This window comes from Canis lupus, chromosome 18 (assembly GCF_011100685.1).
Source record: "Canis lupus familiaris isolate Mischka breed German Shepherd chromosome 18, alternate assembly UU_Cfam_GSD_1.0, whole genome shotgun sequence".
Classification (NCBI taxonomy): Eukaryota; Metazoa; Chordata; class Mammalia; order Carnivora; family Canidae; genus Canis; species Canis lupus.
The window spans coordinates 10,186,779-10,209,208 of NC_049239.1; the positions used below are offsets into that span (position 1 = coordinate 10,186,779).

At 40.1% G+C, this 22,430-nt stretch overlaps 1 protein-coding gene across 1 annotated transcript in view; it reads right to left on the reverse strand.

Annotated features, from left to right (window-relative positions):
• Positions 1-19,192, reverse strand: part of RALA (RAS like proto-oncogene A) — a 73,147-nt gene extending 53,955 nt beyond the window's left edge. The window contains exon 1 of the mRNA XM_038562663.1: positions 18,964-19,192. The gene's annotated coding sequence lies outside the window, so the exon portion shown is untranslated. The remainder of the gene's footprint in view (positions 1-18,963) is intronic.
• Between the last annotated feature and the right edge of the window lie 3,238 nt (positions 19,193-22,430).

Sequence of the window (22,430 nt, forward strand, 5' to 3'; positions counted from 1 at the left end):
TGCCCCTCCCCTGTTTTCTCTCTCTCTTTCAAAAGAAAGAGAGAGAGAGGGAGAGAGAGAAGAGTAAGTTGCTGATATGATGCTTTGTCTCACCTGAATAGTTCTGAGTTTATCTCCAACAAGAACAATCCCCTACAAACCATAATAGGGTCATAATAGGGTCATCACCATTGGGATATGAACATTAACACAGTCCTATCATAGAATCCTCAGACCCTATCCAAGATTCCGCACTGGCTTAGAATCATGTGTTCCATTTAGTTGTTGCATCTCTTTGCCCTCTTTCAGTTGGGAACAATTCCTCACACTTTGACTTTCATAAATTCAACAATTTTGAAGATTACTAACCAATTATTTTATAGCATGTCTCTTAATTGAGTTTTGTCTGATGATAAGATTCAGATTATGCATCTTCCATAGGAACAACATAGAAGTGATGCTGTTTCTTCTGTCCACCTTTCTTTTTATTTTTTTTTATTTTTAAATTTACTTATGATAGTCACCTTTCTTTTTAATAGACTTTATTTTCTAGGGCAGTTTTAGGTTTATGGCGAAATGCTTCTTTTTGTAAATAAAGTTTTATTGGGACTTAGCCACTCCCATCTGTTTATGTACTATGGCTGCTTTTTATTACAACAGCTGAGATGAGTGGTTTTAACAGAGACCATATGGCCTGCAAAGCCTAGAGCTGACATTTAGACCCCTTGAGAAAACCTTTACTGATTCCTACTCTACTGACGATGAAGACTTCTCATAAAGCTAAAGTAATTAAGACAACATGGTATCAGTGAACGGATACATCAGGAGTTCAGCAAGCTTTTACTGTTATGAACGTAAATGTACCCACTTTAAAAGATAATCTCACCTGACCACCAGCTTGAAAATTTCTAACCTGTTTAAAACTGTAGTTTCACTGGATTTTGAAAACATTTACACACCAAAAATACACACCAAAAAGGAAACTCATTCTGATGAGTTTCCAAGAACTGACATCAGAGAACACGGAAATCAGCAAGACAAATTTCACTAAAAATCTGTCCTTTAATTGTTAGATAAAATTAAAAACTGAGGACTATCATTAAGCCGATACAATCAACATCATTCTCCTAATTTTGATCTACATCTTAAAGAGGCATCTATCTCAAATGGGACATGCATGAAAACAAACATAAAACAGACTGCACCTAAAACCAAGCCTTTGAATCACCATTTCACAAAGTGTTGATTTTCACTAGAATGAAGATAATATAAGCAGAGACTTTTTTTTTTTTTTTTTTTTTGGGTATATATTATGGTCTACTGTGTCCCTCGGCACCTAAATAATACTTGTTTTTTTACTTATCTTTTTCCACCTTTATTGAGGTAAAATTTCTATTTGGAGAAACAGTATGCAACATGATGATATAATATACTATTTATTTATTCTATGAATGAACCAAGACTTGTAAAGTTTTAATAAAGCACATTTGACCACAGTGCTTTCACTAAGCAATGTTTTAGTATCACCGAAAAAATTTTATACTATTAAAATTTTTTCATTTTTTTAATTTTTAAATTTAAAATAGCTTATATAACCTCCCATTACTTTCTATTTTAAGATTTATAATGTATATTGTATAACCACACAGCAGTATATGTGTGTGATTTAAAAATAAATATACACATGGGAGTTTCTAGAATTCTATAGAGATGGAGTATATGATCAAAAGGAGGTAACTCCTCTGTAGCAGAGGTAGCCAGAACTTAACTAGTTAATGACCAGGAAAGAACAAATCTGAGAGTATATCTTTGGAAACTTATAGTGAAACTTAGAAATAATTTTATGTCTGTTCTAACTTTTGATATGGGCTTTTGTTCTTAAAATTTCTTTTTTAAGTAATTCATCTGTATTGTATTTTAAAATCTTCTCAGTCTGATACATATTGAAAATTTTAAAAATAGTTCTTCACCAAAGATAATTTCAGAAGCACTGGTATAGAGAATGATCAAAACACAAACCTGATCATAATGCTCCTAAATTTATTTGCTGGCTCCCCAGGGGCCTGAGATGAAGGGCCTTGTGATCTGTCTGCAACCGTTCCGTTTCCCCAGGGCCTTTTCACATGCTCCTCCTTAGCCCTCAGGAATACGCCACATTCTCTCAAAATCCATGGCATGGATCTGATTCCCTGGTCCTGAGTCCCCAATGGCCAATTCAACCCAATCCTGATTTCTTTTACCAAATTCCTATTCATCCTCCTGGTGGTCACTTCAGAAAACCCCTTGTTCCTAAGCCTAGGTTGAGTGCCTGTCCTTTTATGCGTCCAGCACAGTACCTGCATACAACAGGTGCTTCTTCAACAAGTACTTTATTAAATGAAACCTACGCTCATGTCACCACACCATACGGTCTCTCCTCAAATCTTCTATACTTCTCTTCAAAACATTTCATTCTACGGACAATAAATGGATGTCTACCAGCTTCAAATGTTAAAGAATAAACAAATTATAATTTTCTAAAGGGAAAAAAACCCTCAACTACTATCAATCTTCCCTTTCTTCTTTCATTTATGAAACATTATTGCCAACCTGTCCAAGTTTTGGAATGAAGAAGACACATATTACTAACCACTTTTATCTCAAAATTACTTTCATATGATTGCCTTAATAGGAAATGCTTCCTGGGGCACCTGGGTGCCTCAATCAATTAAATGTGTGACTCTTGAGTTCAGCTCAGGTCAGGATCTCAGGATCGTGAGATCCAGCCCCATGGAGGGCTCTGCTCTGGGCCCCAAGTGTGCTTAAGATTCTCTCCCCACCATCCCTGGGTGGCGCAGCGGTTTGGCGCCTGCCTTTGGCCCAGGGCGTGATCCTGGAGACCCGGGATCGAATCCCACGTCGGGCTCCCGGTGCATGGAGCCTGCTTCTCCCTCTGCCTGTGTCTCTGCCTCTCTCTCTCTCTCTGTGACTATCATAAATAAATAAAAATTAAAAAAAAAAAAAAAAAGATTCTCTTCCCACCTCCTCCACCCTCCCCCACTCTCATAAGCTCTCTCTCACAGAAAAAGGGAATGCTTCCTTCTAAACCCTCCTGCCCCACCTTCCACATTGTGACACAGACCTAAAACAGGTTTATTGACTAATCTAGCAAAAATAAACTACAAAAAGGAAATCTGCTGCTGTTTATCCTTGGCCCAAACTTTCACTTTACGTGAAAATATTTTATACTGACAGTAAGCCAAAAAAATGAGTCCTGAGTTCTGAATCCAAATGATGTTACAATTACAGTCTCAGTACTTAAAAAAAAAAAAAATTTATTTATTTATTTGACAGAGAGAGCATGAGCTGGGGGGAGGAGCAGAGGGGGAAGGAGAAGCCGGCTCCCCACTGAACAGAGAGCCCAAAGCAGGACTGGATCCCAGGACCCTGGGATCGTGACCTGAGCTGAAGGCAGACACTCAAGCGACTGAGACACCCAGGTGCCCCACAGTCTCAGTACAAGATGCCAAAGAGCACATCACACTTTTAGGAAAGTTACTGAAAAGTCTGGATGTATCATACTTCTTAATCTATCAACATAAAGAAATAGCACAAAGTAATTTATAAACAGAGGTTGGTTTCCCCACATTTTTCACGCATCTGTCACGTAATGAAATACATTCTATACTGCATGACAAACTGTTCTTAATATGAAGTTACTAAAATTTCACTGAAAGCAGAGATAAGTTTATGATTTTATACTTCTCAAAGGTAGCAATGTTCTGATAAGATTGCTAGGTTTTAACCAACCAAAAGCCAAAAATCCCACAATATTTTGGCACTATACATTTTAATCTTTCTTTGAAGAATAAATTGTCAATATGTGCATCAAAGATTTAAAGATGTAGTAAAATTAGAGATAGTTGAAACTTATAAGAATAAAGGGCAGCTGACTACTTACATCAAAACAGCAACCAAAACAGCTGGGGTTTGGAAGAAAAGGAGAAGGAGGATAAAACCTAAAGTATTTTTGGAGTAATACAACATTATACTCTTATTTCCTAATCCAAAAGAATGCAACTCTTAACTAGGTAATTTTAAAAGTACTCACATACATTTTTATATGAAAATTTGAACTGTTTTTGCTTAGTCTAACAAGCAGGGGAAGTGGACCAGAATGTGCTAACCCACAAAAGGAAGACAAATTGTAATGAACCGTAACACATCCAAGATGGAAGAACCTTGCTTATTCAGCTAAAGTTATAGGAAATGACAAATTCTAACTGTACAGATTACCTCTTGCAATCAATCATCAACAGATGAACAGCTACTATTTACTGAGTGCCTTATTTTACTAAATGCTTAACATAAACACATTAAGAAAATAATCAAGAAAAATAAAAAATAAAAAAATAAAAAAATAAAAAAAAAGAAAATAATCAAGAGACTTTAGTAAAGGGGATAATGGATGAGAAACAAGCAATTTAGCCATCAGAAGTAGTATCCAGGTAGGATAGTATTTTAATTTTTAAAGTGTATTCAATAAAGATTTTGAATTCAGAATTGTATGTCTTACAAATTCTTCAACTTAACTGAACAGTTTTTTTTTTTTTAAATTCCTTGATAACCTAGAATCATAACTAGCAACTATTCTCCTGCCCTTAGGAGCTATTATGAATTGCCCTGGAATGCGGAACTCTGAATTCTCATATGGTCATGTTATTAAGTCTTTCTGCCTCTTGCCTTCCTTTCACAGTTGTCCCTCACTGATCACTACTGCCTGCGGTGCTTGCCTTCAGCAGCATCCCTTCACTCCTACAAATTGTTTGGACGCAAACTACCAGGCTTATTGTAATTAGATATAAAGTAAGAGTTCTGAAAGATGGCCTAATTATTCTCCTGAACATCAGATGTTAACAGCCTTTAGTGCCAGGACCTCACATTTCTACTTTGGATGTTCAAAGCTATGCTGTTTTTTCTATTTCTTTATTTTTAAGCTTTACTTCCTGATTCTTACTGCCTTTAAGTTTCCTCATCTACCTCATCTAAGTGAATCTGGATAATTACATGGAAATAATAAATCTGAAATTGCTTAGGGTCAGGGCCTGGCCACAGAAGGAATCTACAGATTCTAGTTTCATCCTTCCTCTTTCGATGTATTTCAGATTTTAAGTTGTAAAATTTGACCTCAAAATAAGTGTCTGTTACTGTCTTATTTTTGGAAGCCTGTGATCAAGATAGTCAGGAACTAACTAAAGAAATGAGGGATGTTTGGCCTGAGCAGGCAGGCGATGGGGAAGCTGGCAAAGGAGTTGTATCACTGCCATCTTCAATTACTTGAAGAAAGGTATCTGTAAAATGACTGTTCTCGATTCTGTCAACAGATGTACTGTTTAACAAGGGCTCAAAATAGGTTTGTGTAATAAGTTCTTCTTCAGAGAACAAACCAGGCACAAAGAGAAGTCACAGGATAATACACTTCAGTACAAAACAGGAATGAATCTTTAAATGAAAACATCCAAAAATGACCCAGATTTCCACAAGATCACTGCAAGTGTTTAAGCAATGGCAAGTGGTTGGGTAGTTTTGAGGAGATTTTTGCAAACAATGGAAGAATACATTAGAAAATCTTTCAAGGCCCATTCTTCTCACTGTATTTATAGATGATACATTTTATACAGACAGCCCCCAAACCATAAGTTCTTATTTCTGCATTCAACTTTCATACTGAAAACAAATCTTAAAGAGTACTGGAAAAGTATGGAAGCAACACAAGAGCCAAATAGTATCCAGAGTTATTTGTTTAATTTCATGACAGTATTTATATAGCAGTTATATCTATCAAAGACTTTAGATAAGAAACATTTTAAGTGATAAAAATTATTTCCTTTTTAGAGCAGGAAAATCATAACTACATCAACAGCATCGTCACCCTCCCCATACACATCATACACCCAATGTCATGAAAAGGAATTGGGAACTATCTTTACTTAAAAAAAAAAAAATCACTTTGAAGATGAATCATACAACATATGGACACTGACAGAGCTTGAGAATCCAAGTAAATGAAAGAGGAGAGGAAGGAAACTAATTATAAAAAATTGATTTCAGCAATCTGTAGGAATGTAGGAACTCCAAGACAGTTGGATATAACCCCACTCAGAGAGCTAAAGAAAACTACATGAAAGAACAAGTACAGAAAAATCAGACATGATTACCAAGTTACAAGTTACCACTGTTTTTTTTTTTTTTTTTCCCCAAGTTACCACTGTTAATGTTAGTTGTTTCCCACCTCCACTGGAGAGTGAAACAGGTATATGGAATGTTTTAGTTTAAAACTGATATCACATCCGTTTGTTTAGATAAGGAAAAGTACTACCAGTAAAGGCTCATTTAGCATTAAAATTAATCAGATAACAAATGTGATTTTTTTCCAAAAGCTCCAGATGTCAACTTTCTACGTATTACTTTTGGTTTAAGTTCATAAAAGTGGGCAAAAAATGCATGTTACCCTTAAGGTAGCAGACATACGGTTTGTCTGCCCCGCATCCCTTCTCTTGGAGGGAACCATCGTCTCTTTACTGCATTACAACAGGACAGCAAATCTGGATGCTCTGCCTCTCTCAAAAGTGGCCAAGATACGCAGGCTGGCCAGAGTGCTCCATTCCCTGGGCTAGGAAGAAAGACTGGCTCTTTCCACTGAGCTGGGAAAAACTGAATATGGAGATGAAAGTGGCCACCATGTGAAGAGTCAGTCAACAGAATGAAGAAACCAACAGGTAGAGCTGGAGGAGGGAGAGAACACCAAACTTCTGTTTTGCTGAAGACAGTCTAAACTGGATTTCTGGTTCTTAAAACTGAGAGAACCCTAATATCTGTAGTATCTCTATTTGCTTCTTGTGGTTCAGAAGGAGTTTCTCACTGCTTAATTGTAGAATGAAGATGAAGGTGACTATCATTGTCTTTAATTATTTACTCTGCTTCTGCACTAGCTAGACATGTGGAAGAATTAAGAAAACATTTAGCTTTTATTCCAATTGTCTAAAAAAGCCCCGTGGCAAATTATTTGAAAAAGTAAGCAAGGCTCATGGTTAACATCATTACAAAAACAAAACAGTGTTCTCTGGGAGAAAATCTTTGCAAATCACATGTTTGATGAAGAACTGTATCTGGAACACATAGAGAACTCACAATTCAATAACAAGTTAGATAACCCAGTTTAAAAAAAAAAAATAAGAAAAAGATTTGAGTAGACATTCCACCAAAGAAAATTTGTGAATGGCTAATAAGCACATGAAAAGATGCTCAACACCATCAATCATTAGGGAAATGCAATTAAACTACAAGATACCAATTTATACCTACTGGAATGGCCATAATAATTTCTAAAAAGACTATAACCACTGTTAAAGATGCAGAGAAATCAGAACTCTCAAACACAGCTGGTAGAAATGCAAAATAACATGTAGCCACTTTGGGAAACAGTTTAGCACCTCCTTAAAAGGTTAAACATAAACATTCCATACAACTAAGCATTTCTCCTCTTAGGTATATACCCAGGAAAAATGAAAACATATGTCCACACATAGGCTTGTACATGAATGTTCATAGCAGAATTATTCATAAAAACCAATAAAGGGAAACAATCCCAATGTCCCATCACCTGGTAAATACATGAGCAAAATGTGGTATATCCACTTAATGAAATACTTACCTACCATTCACCAATGAAAAGAAAAGTTATGGGCCCATGCCACAACATGATGAAGCAGAAAAAAACCCCAAAGACTATTTCTGGAATGATTCCATTTGCCCAGAAAAGGCAAAACTGTGGAGACAGAATCTAAGTTAATAGTCGCCTGAAGCTGGAGGTGGAAATGGGGATTATTAACTACAAATGGTCAAAGGAATTTTGTTGAAGTGACAAAAATGTTTTAAAACTGGATTATGGTGATGGTTACACAACCAGCTACTAAAAATGACTATAAACTTAAGTGAATTTTATGATACGTAAATTATACCTCAAAAAAGTTTACTAGAAAAAAATGAAATCAAGGGGTAAAGAAGACATAATAAGGAAACACAAATCACAAACCTTGATTAGACCCTGGATCAGAGGAAAAACAGCTATTAAAGGCACTGGGTGGCAACTAGGCCAGGAAATCTGAATCTGGGCTACATATTAGATGATGTTATGGAATTATTACTAATTTCCTTATGTGTTAAAATAGCATTATGACCATACAGGAGAATGCCTTCATTCTCAGAAGATGCAAGATAAAATATACAGAGGTGAAGTTTCCTGAGGTTTCCAGCCTTCTTTCAAACAGTAGAGAAAAATAAAAACATCTATACTTAAAAAGATCAAGCAAAAGGGGCAAAATAATTGGAATTGGTGACTGGGAAATACAAGTGTTCGATATAAAACTCTTTTAACTTTTCTGTAAGTTAGAATATTTCAAGATACAAAGTTGGGGGTGGGAAGGAGCTCTCTTATTTTAAAATGTAACCAAATGTAAAAGAATCACCAATGTAGTTCTTTACGCATTTCAGAAAGAGGCATATAGTTGAGATATAAAGACTGTCATCTTTATTTTATAACTGTGTTAACATACAGATAATAACAGGGAACAGATGGGAACTAAAAGTATAAAATAATTATGCAGAGAGACTTAGCAAGTCAGAGCTTTATGAACATACTAATGCTAACCAATACTTCTTGAAATAATCGTTTAAGACAAAGCAACATAGTTACTAGCTGATGTGGAAATCTTTAGGTTTATAGGTATATCCAAGAAAACACTGTTGAATGCAGGTCAATAAATTTTCCCATCCCAAAGAGCACTCATCCCACCTATATCTTTTGGCTGATAGAAAGATCAAATGAGATTTTATATATATATATATATATATATATACACACACACATACACACACACACACACACACAGTTTCAATTTAAAAAAATTTAGTCACTTACACTTTGAAACTTACTGGTAAGAACAGGAATACAAACAGGATTAAACTTAGTAATTTTTGGTTACTCTTGTATATAACTGGTGTTCCTCAATTTTGTAGTCAACACTGCACCAACAAATCTTCAAAACACTGTCAGTGTTCATTATGAATGATTCCCCTTCACTCTCTAACTTAAGGTATTTTGTCTACTTCTAATGTCACAATTTTTAACAGTGTGCTTGATAACAATTTAAAGTTATAACAGCTTGAAACTCATCAGACACACTAATGGAAAACAGAAATCTTGTTATGAATCAAAAGCAAAGTTCACCTGGAAGTTCAAACAAAAAGCCACGTTTATTGTTTTTACAATAAAGAAAACATTCCAGAAATTGGACCTCAAGTTAAAAATGTCTAAGAAGAAAAAGACATAATACACTAAGATGTACATTAGTTCACATACACTGGGCAGCTCAGACAAAGTATTCCAGCAGATGAAAGAAGATAATCACACTCACTAGGATAGCTGTAATTAAAACTATGGGCTATAACAAATGCTGGTGAGGATGCAGAGAGCCTAGGAAGCCGCATACACCGACAGTGGGTAGAAAACAGTTTGGCAGTTTTCTCAAAATGTTAAACATGGAGTTACAACACGACTGAGTTTTATATATATATATATATATGGAATATATATACACAAAATTGAGGAACACCAGTTTTTATATATATATATATACACACACACACACACGCACATACACACACATACAGGAGAAATGAAAACACATGTCCATGCAAAAACATGTACCTCAATGTTCATGGCAGCATTATTCAACATGAGCCAGGTGGAAATACCCAAGTGTCCATCAACTGATAAATGAATAATCAAAATCTGGTATATCCATTCAATGTAACATTACTCAGTCTTAAAAAGTAATGAGGTACTGATCCATGCTATAACCTGGACAAACCTTGAAAACATTATGTTGAGTTAAAGAAGCCAAACACAAAAGGCCAATGTTGTATGATTCCATTTATGGAATCCAGAAATGTCTAGAATGGGAAAATCTGTACAGATGGTAAGTAGATTATTAGTTCCCTGGGGCTAGGGGTGGAGGGAATCAGGGGTGATGACTAATGAGCATGGGGTTTCTTTCTGGTGTTATGAAAATGTTCTTACATGAGACAGCAGTGGGGCACCTGGTTGGCTCAGTTAGGCATCTGCCTTTAGCTCAGGTCACAATCTCGGGGTCCTGGAATCGAGACCTACTTCGGGCTCTATGCTCAGCAGGGAGTCTGCTTCTCCCTCTCCTTCCCCCTCTGTTGCTCTCTCTTTCTCTCGCTCAAGTAAATAAATAAAATCTTTTTAAAAAGTCAGATAGTGGCGATGGTTGCCAGTCACAATTCTGTGACTATATTAAAAACCACTGAATTATATTTTAAGAGAATACATGTTATGGCATGGGAGTTACATTTCAATAAATCCTTTATTTTTTAAATCCAGCCCCTACATTCCCCACAAATAAGCAAATGACATAAAAAGACAATTTACAGAATTAAAAATATAAATGACAAGTTACTGTACAGTTTAAACAGCTGTACCAAATAAACTTTAAAAAACAAAAGAAAATATAAAGACAAGAATGAGTTTTATCTGAGCCAAAGCAAAGATAATAAGAAGAGATAAACAGAGCAAATGGCCAAGTTTTGTTTATTCTGAGTGATCAAGAAAGTTACCAAAACCCACAAGCAGCAAATAAGAATTAATGAAGTAGCAGACACATAGAATTATCTTAGTTGTAGCATGCAGACATGGAAATAGGGACACCTTACAGACCAACAGGGAAAAGTAGGAAAAGTCACTAATAATCCGAGCATTAAGACTAGAGCAACCAAAGACCTCAGGGAATGAGGATTTTTTGTCACAGACATAATGTCTTAGGCAGAAGGACGGGGGGAGACAGACTGTCCTCAGACTTAAAAGACGAGGATAGGTGAAGGAACCTTTTTACCTCATTACTTTCCCTGTGAAGGAACTTTTTTCCTTCTGAAAAAAAAGGAACAAAAAAAATTTGCTTCCTCCCCAAGCTCTGCTATCAAGGTGCCATCAGTGTACTGGAGGGTGGGACTTGAGGGTCTTCAAGGCAGGACAATCCCTACACCCCCTCGAGGTTGAACTGCATATCAGTGAGGCAACATGGCCCAGAGAGAAAAAGGCAACAGTCCTAGGAAAGTGCAGATGGCCATAGACTACTCACCTGGTGAGTGAGAGCTCTTCAACCTAGGGAAAAGAAGAGATTACAGCTACCTACAAGTGTTCCTGGGACAGTGAAGATGGCAAACAGGCCATGGACCAAGAGTTGTAGAAACTTCTGGGGAGGAGCTCCTCAGCGTAACAGGCAAGAAATTAATAATATCCTATCTCCCAGCACTCCTGGGAAAGGAAGTACTTACAATGACAAAGGTAACACCATGTGGATTGGGAGTTCACAAATGGACCTAGATAATTGTGAAATTATAAGAATCTACAGAAAATATGCTAACTTTTGGGGTGAATTAGATGGCAGTGAATGAAAGCAGCCTCTAGAACCTGGGAAACAGCACTGGTGTGTATCCTAATTGACATGTAGATGGAATGTGTGCTGATGTCCAACACCTGATTCCGCATAAACATACACTTTCAGCTAGAGGACTAAGTCTTCAAAAATGAATTCTGGAGAAAGAAGAGGTTCCAGGCCCTACAAACTTGTCTGGAACCACCCCACATCTGTGTACTTTAGGTCACCCCCATGCGTAAACTTGTCTAATTACAAACCTGCCTTGCCATATGAACTACTGACCCAAGAACCCAAGCAAGCCATAACCACATCAATACAAGGTAAGCCTAATTTACGTGTCTATAACATAAAGAAACCACCTGAGGCTGCAAAAGCCTAGAAGGGAGCCCTCAGATTGTCATAGATCCACGGCAGCTTTAGTCTAGAGAAAATGAGGTCACCCTGTGGCATCCATGACTGGCTGAGAGATGACTGAAATGAAGTTCAACAGAACTGTGTGGCAAGATAAGAACAAAACTTAGGACCTGCTGTGTGAACTGGGAAACTACAGATCAGTCCTTACCTTGCTTATCTTTGTACTTTGCCCACTAGCAAAGTCCATCTTTCCTGCCTCTCACCATAGGCATCTCCATTTAGAATCTCTTACAGAGACAGCAAAGGACTGCAGTCTCTGAAAGGCATTACCATATCTAAGTTAATATCTAGTACAATGTACATCTCTGTTTATCCACAGAAAAAAATAACAAGGCAATCAGAATCGCTCTTATTAAAGACTTGTTATACTGCAGTTTAACACTGTTCTAGAGATATTAATCAATGCAATTAGATAGGATAAACAATTAGAAGCATAACCATTGGAAAAGAAAGGATTGAAATCTCTATAGGTGACATGACAGCATATCTGAGCCTAAAAGAAGCAATGATAAAAATAACTCAAATGATAAGAATTTAGCAAGACAGCAGGAAAACATGCAAAAATCTGCAATATTCATATAATGAATAATAACCAGTTAGAAAATAAAATGTATAAGAAATTCTATTTATATAACAGCAACAACAACGATAAAATGCTGTGGAATAAATTTAACAAGAAATGTTCAAAGCCTATATGAAGAAAACTATAAATCATTCCCCAAAGACACAAAGGAGATTTTAAAAAATGAAGAAACATTGCTTATTCTAGGTTAAGACATCTTAAGATGTCTCCATATCATCAAGAAATCAGTTCTAAGTTAAATCGTAAGTTCAATGCAATCTCAATAAAAACAGAAATGAGCTTTTTAATGAATGGACAAATTGATGCTGAAGTTCATATGGAAAAATAAAATATGCAAGAATAGCAGGGACAATACTGAAGAGGGTGAGCTACAATGGGGACTAGGTCTACCAGCTAAGAAATCACATGCAATGCCTCTCTGATTAAAACAGTCAGGGTGATGGAATAAAATAGACCCAACTCCATACAGAAATCTAGTGTATGATAAAGGGAGCAAAGATTTAAAAAAAAAATGGCACTTGTGGTAACATTACATCCATTCTTCACATAATCTACAGAAATATACTCCAAATGGATCAGAAAACTGAATGTGGAAAATGAAACTACATGAACACTAGAAGAAGACATGACTGAATTCCAGATAAAGAAAGGCTCTTTGATAACTAAAAATCCAGATGTAATAAATATAACAATATATTTGACTACATGAAAACAAACTTTTGCATGTCCAAAGACACCAGAAGCAAAGACAAAAGATGACTGGGCAAAATACTTGCAACATATATCAAAGTTAAATGGTTAACATTCTTAAATATAGAGAACTTTTTAAATCTGAGCGGAAAAAAGGCCAAAAATTATTTAACAAGTGGGCAAGTAATGTGAACAAATTATTTTTTTAAATGTAAAAAATGGCCCTTTGATATACAAAAAATGTTTAATTCACTAATTAAAACTATACTGAGATACTATTTCTCACCTATTAGGTTGGCTGCAATTCAGAAGCTTGACAGGGTACTCGGCCGGCGAGGCCATGGCACTCTTACGTACTGCTGGTAGTATTCCAAATAGTACAGCTCCATTAAGGAGAAGAATTTGGCAATATCTAACAAATTTTATATATGCATTTATCCTGAATATTTACCTCCAACAATACAAAGACACAGATACATAAAGATTTTCATTATAATGTTATTTGTATTTGAAAAATATTGGAAAATACTTAAATGTCCAAGTACAGGAGGCTGGTTGAATAAACCATGGAGTAATATGCAGTTAACAAAGAAAGTTATCTAATTTTTGTTTATTATTTTTTCAAATAGCTACTAGATTTTTAGGAAGTAAATACTTATGAAGTTGTTTGGGCCTATTTAATAAACCGTTAGGTGTTTCTTTTGATCTAGGGATGTTGTGAAAAAATTATTGATATGATAAGGATGTCATGAACTAAGAAAGTTTGGGAACTTCTGATAAAGCCCTGTGAAGGCTTTTAAGAGTATATTTATGTGTGTAGTTATGAGTTATGTGTGTAGTTACTGTGGATTGTGGTCAACAAATTTATAATAGACTAATGAACGCATTGCCCATAGTGGTAAAAGTCCTATGTTGGATTTTATGGCAGCCCATAAAAAGAGCAACTAGCAACTTGAAAGTTGTTGGGGTTTTTATTTGTTTGTTTTTTGTTTTTTTGTTTCTGAGGGATGAGATCAAGAAAAAGGATCTAATCAAGATTGGTTTTGGAGAGGTATACCCTACTCTGAGTGCTGGAAGACAAGCCAGCATGTATGAGGTTGGGGTTAGGAGAAACAGCTACAACCACAAGAGAAAACAGGGCACTAGAAAACACTAGCATTGCAGAAGCTTGGTGTTGCTGGAACAGAATATCCTGGAAGAGAAGAGATGGGGCTTGAGAGTTAGGTAAAGAGTAGGTCTTGGACGTTTTGTATATGAGATGAAGGACTAAAGGAGTTTGGATTTATTAATAGGCAAGAAGGGATCTGCAGAAGGGCTGTAAGCAAGGGAGCATCACGCCTGCCTTAACTAAGTGTGGAGAAGAGATCAAGGTGGGGTGGGCAACAAAAGGCCAGCAGACTGCTGCAGTAATCCAGAATAGATCTAGACAGGGAGGCTGAACTAAGGCATTTGCAATCAGCAGTGGGCAACCTTCACTTCAATGAGTTACTATGTTAGCTACTCAACCGCATTAGAAAGCAGGGATCCCGTGGCTTGGAAGACTACAATCATGATCTTTGTGGAAAATGGAGGTCTCTGCCCACCCTTCGTGATGCCTTTGGGAGTAGAAATCGTTTCATAATCTTGCTATGTTTTATCCTCCAACATGACATTGTCAAACCTTGATATTTAGTTTCAATAAGTGAATTCAGCAACCCAACTGGAACCCAGACTTCAAAAAGATTATGTGTGTCAAGCATTAGGGGTGTTAAATCTTTTTTTTTTTTTAATTTTTATTTATTTATGATAGTCACAGAGAGAGAGAGAGGCGCAGAGACACAGGCAGAGGGAGAAGCAGGCTCCATGCACCGGGAGCCCGATGTGGGATTCGATCCCGGGTCTCCAGGATCACGCCCTGGGCCAAAGGCAGGCGCCAAACCGCTGCGCCACCCAGGGATCCCAGGGGTGTTAAATCTAATAGAGAATTCTAACTGAAGGCCTTTAAGAATAGTATCCTAATATTTTTATGTAAGCTTGCTGTTTTGGGCTTGCACAGACTACCCTATTGATGTTGAGGAATTATACCTTCAGGTATAATCACATCAAAGATTCAAATTATCTTCTAAAATTTACTCACATGACTCTTAAAACTCATAGAACTTTAATTTCATTTTTTCTATATTGTAACCAAATCCTTTTAAGTGTAATAAGGTAGTAAGAGAGGTGTCTTAGAGCTAAAGAAATAAAACAAAGAATAAGTGTAACTAATGGGGGCTGGAGAATGAGCCATTTTTTACTTAGAGCTACATACCTTTTCTTCCCCCCTCTTTTTTTTAACCAAGAGATGAACACATTCTTCAAATTAAGCCCATTAAAAGTGCATATTTCAAAAAAACTGCACAGGCTTGGAAAGAGTAAAGAGAATTCCAGCACTGAACAGAAATTAGACCTTTACAAGAGCTCTGTCGCCTTTAAGCCTCTATATTAAACCCAAAGAGAAAATGACATATGGTTTGAAATGGTAAAAACAACCCAGGATACCTCTACCTCTCTTACCACTCTTCACAATTACCCCCACAACCCCCCCCACCCCCGCCATGTCATTTAGTGAAAGAACTAAAAACAAGATTTCAGAAAAGGTCACTACAAAATAGGTTTTCCAAAGTCCCCTCAAGTAGGGAGCATTCACGTATTTCAGAGGTAAAAAGCAGTAATCAACACCAACTGCTGAGTTCCTAATACTCTACTCCTCCAGGACACCTATCTGAATCATACCCAACCACTTTTTCATCATGGCACACATAGTGGATGGTATCTGTAGGCAAGCTGGAGATAAAGAGGGTAACCCCAGGGCCCACCTGATGGTCAAGAGTGCTGAGATCATTAGATCGATGTTCCTGAGGCTCAGCTCAATCAGAAACTTGTTTTTCCTGAGCCTTTTAGGATTAAGTGCAATATGCAATGCTCTCAGAAATCATTACTTTCAAATCCAGACTCTCCTAATACTAGCTTCCAGCCTCTAGCCAATCACTTCACTTAGCCTTAGTGAAGTATGGAAAAACTACCTATCTTACAGAGGTCCTGTGGAGATTAAAAATAATAGAACTAAAGCTCTTATCACAGTGTGTGGCAGGCAATCAGTGTATACGGATTGTTATTACCAAGACGGTTGCTGAATTAAAAAAGAGAAATCTGACCTCTGTACAGTGGTGATGTTGCTGATATAAGAAACTGCAGACTTCCCACTATGTCTAAGAGTTAAAACACTTTATAAAACAAGAAAAACCATAAACTGTCTCCCTATATCATAATGTTTTTCTCCACTAAAAATATATACTGTATCAAAAGTGATTGTCCTTGCCACCCATCTACTAAGGATTACAAGTGTGGGTAACACTGATACACACATATATACAAGAAGTGATTCTGGTACATTCATTCATATCCCGCAGAAGCTAAGCTCGGAAAACCAGTACAGGACCACAACCAGACATTCGGAAAGGAAAGAAGGTATCAGCACTTTTTTTTTGGGGGGGGTGGGGTGGGGGGGTGGATCTCTAAATTGAAAATAACCTAACCTTCTACAGACAAAAATTATTCCCCCACACAAATGGTAAACAAGATTCTTCCCTATAATTAGCCCTTTTTTTCCCTTGAAAGCCCTGCAAAGAAAGGATTGTACGAAACTACTTTAAAATAAGTGATACAGATAACTGCATATTCAGCAGACACATTAGGGAACATCTGGATCTCTGCAAAGAAATGTGAAAGTGGCTACTGGTAAATCATGCCAAGGTCCTATCAGGATGTGAGAGGATTTCACATACCCAGGGGAGAAATAAGCCACTATAAGCAATTCTGGGATGTATCAACGGTTTTCCAAACAGTGGTGACTCCCAATTTCCTCTTTTTGGTTAAGATAAGTTACGGTTATCAACCTCCAAACATAAGCTATCACTAGGAAATCTCTTTAATAACCCGGGATATGGGCAGCCCAGGTGGCTCAGTGGTTTAGCGCCGCCTTCAGCCCAGGGCGTGATCCTGGAGACCCAGGATTGAGTCCCGTGTTGGGCTCCCTGCACAGAGCCGGCTTCTCCCTCTGTCTCTGCCTCGCTCTGTGTCTCTCATGAATAAATAAATAAATAAAATATTAAAAAAATAATAATAATAACCCTGGATAAACTTGCTTAATTGGCAATTATTGAAGACTGGAATACACTGCCCAATCACAACACCCTAAATATAAATTTTAACCTTCCAGGGGAGGATAGTTTTGGAAGGACAACAAAGGATTCTTCTTGAATTGTCCTTTCACTACGCCAAAAAAACATTTAAGACAAAGCATAGTCTTTGCGCCAAGAAACTGGAACACAACAGAAAACCCAAGAAATAAATGACTCCTGAGGCAGCTGTGGCATCATCTCCACATTCATTCATTCAGTGAAGAAATACGGGAGAGCTCCTATGTTCCAGTAATCACTTGCGAGCAACAGGGATGCATAAGACACGGTTCCTGCCCTGAAAAAATTCAAAGCCTAAAAATAATGTCTGAAGAGTCACAAGAATCATTTTACAATAATACTGTATTCACAGACACAGAAACGAGTAAGATATACATTTAAATATATTAATAAAGGAGCTGGAAACAAACAAAAAACAGGCCGTCCACTGCGAGTTTATTAACAAATTTTGTTATATGAGTTAAGGGAACGTGATGACCAAAGTTGTAATGTACTTTCAGGACAAAAATTAACTTAGGGCACATGTTTTACAAAGGCCTCCCTACTCCCCCCACCCACCCACCCCTCGACACACACACACACACACACACACACACACAGCGACCACAATCTGCAAATTGGGTGCTTTTCAGCTTGACACGTCGGGCGTGGCACTGGAGATCTCACACAACCCCGAAGACACCTGGATAAGCTCGCACAAGCCTGGACATTCAGGTTTCCCAGCAGAAGCCAGTTAACTCCCTAATTCTCCCTAAACCTTGAAACAACACTGCCACCTCTCTGTGCTGTCATCCCTGCCCACTTACACACAGACACCCAGGCTAAAAGCAAACCACAAATCACATCTTCCACTCCTTCAGGAACAAATCTCCAAGAGGAATTACCCCCTCACTCAAACAAAACAAAACAAAACCCCCCAAAAAAAACCTATATTCTCTCCCTCGCTTTACAGGCTAGGTGATGCTAATAGGGGCAGACAGACCTGTGCAGTTCAAGGCGGAGCACCTAAGGACTTCAGTCTGAAAAAGCCATTGCTTTAACTGGCACAAAACCCTGGCGGAGATGCCTCAGAAGCAACTGCTCTAGTACAGGCGCGGAGTGGAGGAAAGGGAAGGAGGGGAGAGGGGCGGAGTGAAGCGCGGGGACTGCGGCGGGGGCCGGCGGGTCCCCCCGGGTCGCGGGCACCGCCCAGGCGGGGACCTCGGCGCGGCGGCCAGAGATGCAGGGTGACCTTCCGACGAGGCCGGCTCGCGGAGAGGCCGGGCTGGGAGGACCACGCCGCGGCTCGCGGCCCCCGGCTCCCGGCTCGCGGCCCTGGGCTCCCGGCTCCCGGCCCCCGGCTCGCGGCCCCCGGCCCCCGGCCCCCGGCCCCCGGCGGTGCGCTCGCCCGGCCCCCGCTCCCAGCCCGGGCTCGTCCCGCAGCTCGCTCCCGGGCGGAACGCGGGACGTGCAATCTCGGCGTCCCGGCCCTGAGCCTGGGCCTCGGGCCGCCGCCGCCCGGACACACCCCCGCCGCCGCCGCCGCCGCCGCCCCGCGGCCCCGACCCCTCCCGCGGCGGCCCGGGCGGGCATCGCTCACCTGCACCGCAAGCCGGTCCGCCGCCCCGCGGGCTTCGGGCGGACAGAGCTCGGCCCCTGTCGTCTGGGAGGCTCCCCGCCGCGGGCGGCAGGAGGACGAGTCCGACGGGCGGCGGCGGAGCCTGGGCGGCAGGAGCGGGAGCAGCAGCAGCAGCAGGAGGAGGAGGACTCGGGGCGCTCCGCTCTCCGGAGATCCACCCTCCTCCTGGCCGCTCTGCAGCAGCCGCCGCAGATCACTTCCGGGGCGCCGGGGAGCGGGGCGGGGCCGGCTGGGGAACTACTTCCGGTCCGTGGGCCGAGAGGAGGGGGCCGGGGGCCGGGGCTGGAGAACAATGGCCGGCGGGGCGCGGACTGGCCGGCGTCGCCCCGCTGCGCTGCCCCGCGGGCGGCCCTACCCAGGCCCCCCGCGCCCGGCGAGGTGGGGGTCGCCGCAGGCCTCGCGGAGGTGCCCGCATCTCGGCGTCCTCGTCTCTCTTGTGGGGCCCGGGCGGGGTTCGCGGGGAAGGAGGGGACGCGGAGGCCGCCATCTTGCTCTCGGCGGCGGGGGTTGGAGGTGGTTTGGCGGGTGGCCGCCCGGCTGGCGGGCTTCGGAAGTGCGGGGCCTCGGTCTGCGGAGGGCGGAGCGGACGACCCGCGGGTGCCTCGGGTCTTTCAAGGTCAGGGCCCCCCGCCCCTCCCCCCCAGCACCAGCACCGGGGACGGGGCGGGCGCATCCACGTCCCCACAAAGAGGACATGCGGCACGCGGCGAATCGCGCGTCGGAGCGTGGGCAGTGATTCCAGGACTTAAAAAGGTCAAGCCTGGGTTGCTGGGGACAAAGGTGATGGAGACGCAGGGACCAAATGTCTTCACTCCTCGGTGAGGCAAGGAGGAGAGGAGTGACCCTGGACAGCTTTAGGGGAGGAGTGGGGCCACAGGGCCTGTGCACGAGGGGCCGGCGCAGAAGTCTAGGGAAAGGATGGGGCCATTGTGTGGGTAGCGGTGAGCGTCCAATTGCAGTTGGTTGCTGGGGGCAGATTCTCGGTAAGCGAATGGAAGTAGCAATAATGATGCCTGGAAGAAGCAATAATGATGCCTGGAAGAAGCAATAATGATGCCTGGAAGAAGCAATAATGATGTCTGGAAGAAGCAATAATGATGTCTGGAAGAAGCAATAATGATGCCTGGAAGTACCAATAATGATGCCTGGAAGTACCAATAATGATGCCTTATTTTGCTTTTAGAGGAGGGTGAGGGTAAGATCTACCAAAATGAGATAGGGAATGGCGGGGATGGGGTCAGGGAGTGCCATTTTGGACCTGGCCCATTGAGTGCGGTCTGGCAGTTGCCGCCTGTGTCTAGAGCTCTGGGGAAATTCTGGGCTGAGGTCAGGGACACCACAGGCTCGCATCCCCACCTCCAAGCCCACTGCAGTCTCCTCTCATTGAACAGTCTCAAAACCACTCCTTTTCCTTACCTTCTTGTGGGAAGATTGCTGAAATAATCACCTTTTTAAATCCCCCGTCTGGTAGTACATGTCCATCCACACATGCTAACACCCAAATGTCTCCCTGGTCAAGACTAGAAAGGTCAGGCTTACAGAAAACCCAAATATGGCCATGTTAGCTAGTGTAGCAGCACAAACTCCTAAGATGGAATGCCATTGTTAACGTAAAAAAAGTTTTTAAGTTTAATCATTGGCGATAAACAGCTTATTTAAAGCAGCCACAAAGGATTGTGACGGGAGGTTGCACAAATACCTGTCGAATGGAGAGCCAGGAGGTCGACTTCCAGAAAAGTGAGCAATGGGAACACAATGACGGTCAACCTCGAGTTGATTAGTCAGCCTGTCTCAACTGCTTCTTGGCTGTTGAAAGCCAAGCTAACCTACCTGAAAGCAGAAATAGAATGGGTCGTTTTCAGCAAAGACTTCGGAAAGCTGCAAATAACAAAACCCCTATAAATAAGAGCTGCAACAGCAAACCAAAGACTATGGGTTTTTATTTGGCACTTTTGAATGTAAACCACGAGGGACTCTCGCCTTTAGTTCTTAGATTATTCAAATATATTATTCTCAGTTTTCTTAGAGTGGAAATACATGTAGGTGTATTAACAACCAGCTAATGGATACCATACTGAACTGGAAATGAGAACAATGATCTCGAGGCCCCTTTATGTTCTTTGTTCACCATATGACCCTAGCACGGTCACTTAACCTCTCCATGCCCTAGTTTCTTTGTAAAATAGAGATAATAATAACCCTCTACTGGCCTGCCTCTCGGAGATATTATAAGAAATAACAAATTAATGCTTTAAGAGCTCTTTGAGGTACTTGGATGAAAGGGTATAATTGTAACTATATATTATTAATAATTAACACTAATATCCAGTAGAACTCATGAGCATTCCTAAATTTGCTGCCTGGGCAACTTCAAGAACATGAAGGATTCTGTTTTTGAAATAGGCTTAAGTTTACAACAACAACAAAAAAGATAGGCTTAGATTTATTCCTGTGTTTAATTTTCATTATTTATGATCAAACCTTGTCTATTAAACATAGAATAAGTAAAGAGTAAAAGATTTTAGTAACTAATTCTTATGTTCACTGCTATTATAGCTAATCTGTGTTTTGGACATATACAGGTAGGTATGCTTTTGTCAGAATCTTGTTTTAGAATTAGTCATTAGTTTACTGTAGTCATATAACTGGAATTTTCTATGAAAGCATTACTCATGTCCCTATAGAATAAAAAGTTTTACCTGCAGTTACATGTTTGTCTGAAACAGGAAGCATTCCTGTGAATTATCTGTCATTCTCATCATTGATTAACCAGAAATACAAAATAAAAAATGTATAGGCCTATGAGGTTTTGTCCAATGTCTACCCTGCAGTAGATGAAGCTTTGCCCATTAGATTAGTAGATTTATAGGGATCTGGGTGGCTCAGTTGGTTAAGTGTCTGCCTTGGGCTCAGGTCATGATCCCGGGGTCCCAGGACAGAGCCCCACATCGGGCTCCCTGCTCAGTGGAGAGTCGGCTTCTCCCCCCAACCCCGCCCCCCCCCGGTTGTGCTCTCTTGCTTGCTCACTCTCTCAAATAAATAATCTTTTAAAAAAGATTAATAGCTTCATTATTTCTTTTTTGAAAGGTATATGCATATGTAAACACATTTAAACATTCATGGCTATGTAATATGCATATTTTTATACACATATGCCAATTTATAAAAATATGAAGGTACATTAACTACACATATAGTAACAACTGTCAACAACAAAACCCTCTGGGTGTATTGGCCAGATAAGAAAGCAGTTGGTTATTAGCAATTTGTCACTATTGATGGAGAAGCAACTCAAAATACATGTTATTGTCTATAATATCCACGATACCTTTAACATATTACTTCATTTTGTATTCACAACAACTTTGTGAGGCACACGTTGTTTAAAAAAAAAAAAAAGGCTCAGCAGACTTAAAGACTGGTTACAA